The 9928-nt window shown below is 30.9% G+C and overlaps 1 long non-coding RNA gene across 1 annotated transcript; it reads left to right on the forward strand.

Annotated features, from left to right (window-relative positions):
- The first annotated feature begins 7795 nt into the window (after positions 1-7795).
- On the forward strand, positions 7796-8618 carry LOC106335049. Its single transcript, XR_001268703.1, has 2 exons — positions 7796-7935; positions 8275-8618. It is a non-coding gene; the product is annotated as an uncharacterized LOC106335049 (long non-coding RNA).
- Positions 8619-9928: the final 1310 nt, after the last annotated feature.

A 9928-nucleotide genomic window follows, 5' to 3' on the forward strand; every position in this document is an offset into this window, starting at 1 on the left:
TATGAAACTAAGGAAGAAGATGCACATCAAGCTGATAGATTATTGATGCATGAAGTGGTTTATCTCAATGAAAAGAATGTAAAGCCGAAGGAATTTGAATCGGGAATGGATGGAGATCAAATATGATACTTAGACAATGGGGCTAGTAACCATATGACCGGAAATAGGTCATATTTCAAGGCTTTGGAGAGACTATCACTGGAAAAATACGGTTCGGCGACGACTCAAGGATAGATATCAAAGGCAAGGGGTCCATATTGTTCATTAGTCAAGACGGGAAGAAGAAAATTCTCGCAGATGTGTATTACATACCTGATCTAAGGAGCAATATAATCAGTTTGGGGCAAGCAACTGAATCCGGATGCGACTAAGAATGACAGATGACTTGCTCATACTTCACGACCAGCATGGAAACCTCATTACAAACGCAAGAAGATCTAAAAATAGGCTCTACAAGGTGCGTATGGAGATAGCAAATACAGAGTGTCTACAAACCATTGTTCAAAACGACTTAGAAAGATGGCCATGCGCGCCTCGGTCATATTGGGGTTGATGCAATGAAGCTTATTATACAAAAAGTGTAAGTCCTAGGCATACCCAAGATCGAGGTTGAGAAGGAAACATGCGAGCCATGTATGCGTGGGAAACAAACAAGGCAGGCCTTTCCGCAAGCGACCTTGTATAGAGCAGCAGAACCACTAGAACTTGTCCATAGAGACCTATGTGGCCCAATAACACCGATGACTGAAGGAAAGAACAGATATATCTTTGTTCTCATCGACGATCACTCGCGTTATATGTTGACTATCCTTTTAAAGAAGAAAGGGGAAGCGCTTGAGAATTTCAAAAAGTTCAAAGCAATTGTGGAACAAGAGATAAAAACAACTATCAAAACGCTTCAGACAGACAGGGGTGGAGAGTTCACATCAATAGAGTTCAGAGAGTTCTGCGAGAAAACGGGAATACAAAGACATCTAACCGCGCCTTACACACCTCAACAGAACGGAGTGGTAGAGAGACGAAACCGAACCTTACTAGAGATGACTCGAAGTCTACTAAAACACATGAACGTACCAAATTACCTTTGGGGAGAGGCTGTACGATACGCGTGCTACCTTATTAACAGTCTCGACGCGAACTCTCAACCTACAGACGCCATACGAAGTCCTTAAGAACATAAAGCCGAGTGTTAGGCACTTGAAAGTCTTCGGTTGTATTGGATATGTTAAAACAAAGACTGAACACCTAAGAAAGCTGGACGACAGATCGAGAATACTAGTCCATCTTGGAACTGAGCCAGGATCTAAATCATATAGAATGCTCGACCCCATTAACAGGAAGATCGTTGTGAGTAGAGATGTCATCTTCGACGAAAGCAAAACATGGAAGTGGAACAACATCACTAACGAAGAGGATGACGAACCAGGAAAGTTCAAACTCATCTTTGGACTACTCGGGAATCAAAGTGAAGAAGAGAAGCAAGAAAATACAGAGCACGATGGTGAAGAGGAAGAAAAAGACAATCGTGAAAGAGAAAAGGATGATGAAGATTCTACGGGTCCGTCTTTCTCGATGGAACCTGAAACGCAAGACATACCGAGAAGATCTACACTGACTACTAAGGCTCCAAACTACTTAAGTGACTAAATTTACCTTGCGGAGGAAGAAGGCGAACGACTTCTACTTCTCTTGAACGAGGAACCATGGGATTTCGATGAAGCAATGGAAGAGAAAGTTTGGAGAGATGCGTGTGAAGATGAGATTGCGTCTATAATAAAAAATTACATGTGGGATTTGGTGGATTTACCCGAAGGAGCGAAACCAATAGGACTGAAGTGGATCTTTAAGATCAAACGAAACTCGGACGGTAGTATAAACAAATACAAGTCAAGACTAGTGGCAAAAGGGTACATACAACGGCATGGCATAGACTCTGAAGAAGTTTTTGCTCTGGTGGCACGGATTGAGACTATACGGTTCATCATCGCGATAACAGCCTCAAACGGATGGGAGATCCATCATCTCGACATCAAAACTGCTTTTCTACATGGTGACCTCAAAGAAATGGTATACATAAGCCAACCGGACGGATTCAAAGTCAAGGGGTGTGAAGAGAAAGTCTATAAGTTAAAGAAAGCATTGTATGGGTTAAAACAAGCTCCACGAGCATGGAATGAGAAGTTAAACAAGGTTTTGGAGACTCTCTAGTTCACCAAGTGCAGCAAAGAACCTTCCTTGTATCGAAAGAGATTAAACGAGCATCTTCTGTTGGTCGCGGTGTACGTCGATGACTTCTTGATATGCAGATCAGACATGAAGATGATCATTGAGATTAAGAAAGAGATGTCAGAAATATTTGAGATGAGTGATCTAGGATTACTAACCTATTATCTAGGCATTGAAGTTACACAACACAGCAAGGGGATCACACTGAAACAAGAAAGATATGCAAGGAAGATTCTACATGAAACTGGCATGGAAGAATGTAATGCAGTCCACACACCGATGGACTTCGGGTTGAAGCTATCGAAGTCTCATCAAGAGCAGCGAGTCAACGAGAAAGAATACAGGAGAAATATTGGGTGCTTGCGATATCTATTTCACACACGACCTGACTTATCGTTTAGCATCAGAGTGCTGTCGAGGTATATACACGAGCCCAAAGCGTCTCATGCTTCCGCGCTAAAACAAGTATTACACTATTTAAAAGGTACTCTTTCTCTCGGCCTTGACTTCAAACGTGCAAACAAGACAAATCTAGTTGAATATAGTGATTCAAGTCACAATATCGATGAAGACGATGGAAGGAGTACTACAGGTCACGTATTCTACTTGAACGATTGTCCTATATCTTGGTGTTCTCAGAAACAAGAAACAGTGGCTCTTTCATCATGTGAGGCTGAGTTTATGGCTTCAATCGAGGCTGCAAAGCAAGCCATCTGGCTCCAGGAGTTACTTGAAGAAGTCACGGAGAGAACACATCGCAAGGTAGTGATTCACATTGATAACAACTCGGCAATCGCCTTAACCAAAAACCCGGTGTTTCACGGACGAAGCAAGCATATACACAAATGGTATCACTTCATAAGAGAGTGCGTCGAAGCCGAGCTAGTGGACGTGCAACACATACCAGGAAATGAGCAAAAGGCTGACATACTAACCAAGGCACTTGGAAGAATCAAGTATAAGGAAATGAGAGAGCTTGTTGGGATTCAAGATGTAGGAGAAGTTAGCTTCAAGTTTAAAGGGGAGAATGTTGGAAATAAACTTGGAATCCAAGAATACTAATCCTAGTTGAGTTAAGATTAGGAGAAAAGGAAATATGTCTTGTTAAGTGAGTTTAGGAAGTTTTAAGATCTATACAAGGAGATACCAACTTGTGATATAACTTATGCATTGTGAGAGATCTTTGTGAGAGCTTAAGTTTTTGAGAGAATTTTCTTAAGCTAATAATAAGAATTGTGTTGTTCTTATTGAGATCTATTGAGTTCATAAGTTGGAGACTAAAACAATAAACTCGTTACCATCATCGGAGAAGACAAAGAGACCAAGTAAACTCTCAAGTCTTTTCAGGTGAAGCTGTTCCTCATACGAAAAGTCGACGGCTTAATTAAAGCTAACTCGGAAACCTTCTCCAGAAGGTATACATTCAGTGGCAGTCTCACTCGGCAATTTTAACATGTGTAACATGTAGCTTAAACCAATTTGTGTTCCTACCTTGTTTTTGATTTTGTTCGCCGTTTGAGAATTTTTTTTCCAGAGTAATATGAAATACGTATACGAATGTTTGTTAATCAGCACAGAGATCTTGAGATGATATTCATAACCTGTAAGGTACTTAATCATATGAAAGAAGAAATGATGATAATTGTCTTTTTTTAAAGGAGGTTTAATTCTCTAGAAATGATTTGTATACAAACAGAAAAAAAAAGAACATTTATGGCCAATGGGTGAGGGTTAGAAAGTGCTGGAAACAACTTTCACACTTAAAATCTGTAATCTAACGTGTAGAATATATCTGAATTCTTTGAAAAATGAACATTTCATTACTAACTGATAGTTCATAACCCTACTTATATTTCAAAATATATGTGTTACATTTAAAATAAGAATGATCAAATGGTATAAATTTTTTTTTGAAAAATTGTAGAAGAAACATAACACATTAATTCAGACTTTTCTATAGAAGAAATTTTGAAATATCAAAAACAACAATATTTTTTTAATTACCGTGAGGATCCAAAAAGTTTTCTAAACCCAAAGACTAATTCCACGAGACCTTGCATCCGGATACGCAATAATCCATCTAAATGGCATGGCTAAGTGGCCAAGGGGAAACCCAGGACGGAAAATCCTGCTAGAATCAGTTTACTAATAGACCAAGACCACTTAGTTAAAAACACACTATATTATTATTAAATTAGATGTAATAAATTGCCAAAAGAAGCAGAAAAATATTAAAAAACTATAGAAAATATATGATAACCACTAAAATTATCTCAAAAATCATAAAAAAAATATTCAAGATGTTTTTTTGTGTAGGAAAATAGATATAAAAGTTATTAAATTAGAAAAATAAAGGAAAAAAAATTAAAGTATAAAATTATAGAGAATACTTGATAACTCAAAATTTATCTACATTGAAAGTTTAAGATATATTATATAAGGACTCTATTGCCAAACATCTTGAATTTTGTTTTTTACCGACGTTTATCTCCTTTCCCTTCTTTTTAATTCTATCCAGTTTAAGTATATCCCTAGATCAGCTAATGATAGAGCTGACTCTATTGCCAAATATGCTCTTTCTTTAATGTATCAATTCTAAGCTTATGAAATGCAATTTGATTCACAAAAAAAAAATATATATATATAAATATATATAAGGACAGAAAATAAAAGTACTGTCCTTTATGAAAATATTATGAATTAAATATATATATATATATATATACATGACAGTTTCTCAAATTTATCTAGAGAAATTTTTTAAAATATTATATAAATTATACCTTTATGAAAATATTATGCATTAAAAATAATTATAAATAATATTTTATTATATAAAGCTTGGTTCTTCAAAATTGCTAATTAAGATGATCGCGACACCTGGAAATTATATATCTTAAGATTGTGGCATGTGTTAATTTATCTCATAATTAAAAATATATACCAAAAGATTAACAAAAATGAATTTTATTAAAAAGTAATTATAAATATTATTTAATAGTAATTTTCCTTGTATAAAATCAAAATCAAAAGATAATTGCAAAATATTATTTGATAATAATTTTCTTTCTAATATTGTGACATGTGTTTAAATATATAATGATTAAAAATATTATAATAAGATAATAAAAACGAATTTTGAAAAAAACTACTTTTGAAAATAAATTATTTAATAGTAAAAATAATTTTTAAAAATATTTAATAGTAATTTTTTTAGAAATTTTCCTTTTTCAAAATCCTAAGAAATAGGTTTGAAAACAACTTATTTAGTATAATTTTTCTTTACTAAAATAGATTTGAAAACTAATTAACATGATTGTGACACATGTCAGTTATATATTTAAAAATGTGATATGTGTTAAACTATCTCATAATCAAAAATATATATAATAAAATAATAAAAACAAGTTTTCTTAAAAGTTAATTATAAATATTATTTAATAGTATTGTTATTATTTCTTATTACATAAAACATGGTTCTTCGAATTTGTTAATTAACATGATTGTGACACATGTCAGTTATATATTTAAAATTGTGACATGTGTTAAACTATCTCATAATGAAATATATATTTACTAAAATAATGAAAACAATTTTTCTTAAAAATTAATTATAAATATTATTTAATAGTCTTATTACTATTATTGTTATTATTATTATTATTTATTATAATGTTTATTTTAAAAGATACTAAAGATAGAGTATTATAAAAGATAAATATTAACTTTTAAGAAAAAATGTTAAACAAAAAAGAATCGTAAAATCGTATAAGTACAATAAATTATTTAATAAAAAAACATGAAGAAAAACTAATTTTAAAATAAATAATATTACTTTTTTAAAAGCCTAATTAAAAGAAATTGTAAAAGTACTCTTCTTATTATCTTATAAGTAACCAACTTTTCTTTTTTTAATAGATAATTGTATGTTAAAAAATTATGACCAAAAATAGCTACATATATTTCACATCTATGTTTAGGTTTAAGTTTACACATATTATTTTTAAAAAATACAATAGTATTTACATGAAAAGTATTACCTGAGTATTTTCTTTTAATTTTTTGCTACAACTCAAATTTTAATTATCCTTATTACATTTTATGATGCTAAGATAATTTTTAATTTTGATTTTATTGTCGTACATGAATATGCGTGAATATGATGAATATGTGGTTGTATGTATAAGACAAAATAAAATAGTTGTATAAAAATCTAAAAGGAAAACTAATTATGAAATAATTAATTTCCTTTTTAAAAGTCTAAATAAAATAAAAATATAAAAATATTCCAAAATTTTCTTATAATTGACTAAATTTACTTTTTAATAAATTTTTGTTAAAAAAATATAAGGATTGTGAATGTGTCAATAAAATTGCCATTATGTGAAATTAAATTATTTTTTTTCCTAAAATCCTAAATAAAAAAGATTTCTAAAAAAAAACAATTATTATCTAATCTTAACCAGTTAAGATTTTTTCCTTTTTTTAAAAAAAAATCCTTGACTTGTGAGAATTGTAAATTTTTATTTAATAGTCAACTTTACGTAAAAACAATTAATGATAAACATGATAGTAACAATTATTTAACTATCAAGAAAAATTGTAAAAATATTAGTGATATTGAAAAAAACGAATTTTGAAATGGCAACTTTTAAAAATGGTTAATGTTAACTGCTAATAATTAATTGATAGAAATTTTATTTTTCTAAATCTTACAAAATATATAATAGTAAAAGATTATGTAATACTTATTTTCTTTTCTAAAATCCTAAAAAACAGTAAAAGAATATTTGATAGTTGTTTTCCTTTTTTATAAAAAAAAATCTTAAACAAAAGAAATTTGTATCATATTTTTAAGTCTTAATCAAAAGAGAATTGTAAAAAATTACTTTATAATATTTTTAAGAGAGTATTTGATGATGAACATAATACTAAAAATTATTTAATTAACAAAAGAAGTTTAAAATTTGTATTGATACGAATTGTAAAAATAGTAATTTTAAAATTATTTATTAATAACTAAAAGTAATTATTTGATAGCAATTTTTTTTCTGAAATTATAAAGAGAAGATAATTGTAATAGGTTATATGACAGTAATTTTCCTTTTCTAAAATCTTAAACAAAATTGTAAACGAGTATTTAATTTAATTTTTTTATTTTTTTAATTGTAAATAAAAATGAGGTTTATAAAATAGAATGTTTTCCTTTATTTAAAAAAATCCTAACAAAATAAAATTTTAAAGACTTATTTAATAAAACATTAAATTAGTACATAAAAACATGTTTAGTGTTGTCATTGACTCGATTGGTGTATTTGACTTTCATTTCTTTTTACTCTTCATTCAATTTCTTATTTCGGGTTGTATGCAGTTTAAACGTTTAAGTATAATATTTTCTATAATCCTAAGTACAAAATTTATAACAATTCATTTATACACCATGATTATAAAATACAAATATTAACTTGAACTTATATGTGAAAACGGGTTTTAATATATGAAATAATTCTCAAACAACATATGCAAAAACAATCATAAAACTTTCTTATATTAAGTTTCAAGTTATAGAGCTTAATTAAACATTTTAGGACCTTATATTATAACACAAACAAACCAATCTCGTTATCAGGAAACAAATTGTATCCGCTCAGCTGAACGGTGAACAAGTTGACCATTCCATCCTCCAATCTGCCTTGTCACTAATAGGAGGTAGGCCAAAACCCTTCCATTAAATTTCTTTTCCTTTTTTTTTCTAAATGTTAACTTGGAGGAATTTGGATCAATCTCTAATCTCCTCCTAGGCTCGCACTAGTCATTGCTAATACTTTATGGCATGGCTTAAAACATCTCTCCGCGAATATCTAAGTAGGGCCACAGTGAAACTAACTCTTTTGTGCTAAATTACTAAACCGTTAAATTCTTTTTACATTTTCTTAATCTTCGATTACCAATGAATCATCTTTATTTCCCTTTTGATCAAAGAAAGACAAACAAATCCACTTAGTTATATGTATTTTAACTATAGCTTACTTTTATGATTCTCACCAGGACCCCTACAAAAATCATGTTCGGCCTACGAACAAGTAGATGACTGCAACGATTGCGACAAAGAGTGCAAAATTAGTGGCAGTGACTTCTGGGGAGAGTGTAGTATGTGGCCGTTCCGTGATTGCTACTGCTATTGGAAATGTTGATAGCCAAATCATGATCATATATAAATATATATAATATCAAATCCCCGTATGTGCTTGCTCTGTGTTTTGGATGCGTTTCTATTTTACCATGTTTGATAGCTATTCAGCTATTCTGTTCGTTTGTCTGTTTCTCTTGTGTTCGTGGTAAACTGGTAATCCAGGGTTCTTGTTGATGTTTAATGAATACCTTTGTGCATTTCTTTTTATAAATCTTTAATCGGTTATTATGTGTACGAAAAGGTTGCTATGTGACGCAAATCACCCTTATGTTAACGTGTAAACAAGAAGGGTCTAGAAAAAGATATTGGTTGTATCCAATTCCTGTGACCAAGAACATTTAAATTTATGGATCGGACGATTTCCTATAGACACAGTTAAAGGGATATGCATGTCTTGTTTTCCATGATTTTTTTTTTAGAGTTCTTACAAATAAAGACTGGTTATAACCAATTTAAGTGAATAATCAAAAATGGAAATGGCCAGTCCTCTACTGGGTCTCAAAATCCTGTTCTTCGATGGATCAGTTGCAGCGGCACTTCAGGATTCAATCTTCCCTTCTCAAGCTGATGATCCGGACATATTCCCATGGCAGCTAGGAGTAGGTTAGTTCTTGACTATATATTCAGTTATGCACACTTGGGTGCAGAGAAGGTTGCTTTCTCCACAAGTTCCTTGGTTTTAGGCAGTTTGGTGTGTTACATAGCTCTCATGAAAGATCTTCTTTGCACTTTGGGTTGGCCCTGAGGTAAAGCTCACGAAGCACCAAATAATATTTCTTGCTTTAGGCATCCAAATACTTAAGACCGAGCCTTTTTGGCTACAATGTATCTCAAGTCCATGTACCATCTATGGTTGATTAATACCAAGAAACTCGAAACCACCCAAGAAACATAAAATATATCTTATATTTTTAATAGCTAATCTCCTATATATTATTTGTGAAACATTACAACTTCTTTTTGTATCCACGTGTCATCACTAGGATGATTTTTAGAATTATTAGAAAAATTTGTTGGTCCATCTAATTATATAATAAGTTTTTTATTAAATTAACCATAAATTCATTATTAATGTCATTTATTATTTCTTTAAATAAAGATTACGGAATTGCCTAATATGGCTAAAGTATATATGACAATTAATGCTTTTGAATAATAAAGATCTGATAAAAAAATAATGTATATTCTTTCAAATTTGTCCTAAAGAGATTAAAAAGAAAATCACATCATCAGACTCATCAAACACTTGTCTTATCAGCTTTAAACTGCTTAGTTACATACACATGTCAGCAAAACAAAAAAGCTACAATCAACTAGGAGATGTCTACCTATTTCTATGGAGAATCATGTTAATGATGGAGATGATGCAGATGATATTCCCGAACGAGGTGTTCCCGAACGTGCAAGACTCGGAATGTTTTATTTTTATTTCTACAACTTTGAATATTATCTAATATGTTTTCAATTTTAATTTTAATTGAATAAATAAATATTTTAATTTCAAAATTT

Source organism: Brassica oleracea, chromosome C3, assembly GCF_000695525.1.
Source record: "Brassica oleracea var. oleracea cultivar TO1000 chromosome C3, BOL, whole genome shotgun sequence".
Classification (NCBI taxonomy): Eukaryota; Viridiplantae; Streptophyta; class Magnoliopsida; order Brassicales; family Brassicaceae; genus Brassica; species Brassica oleracea.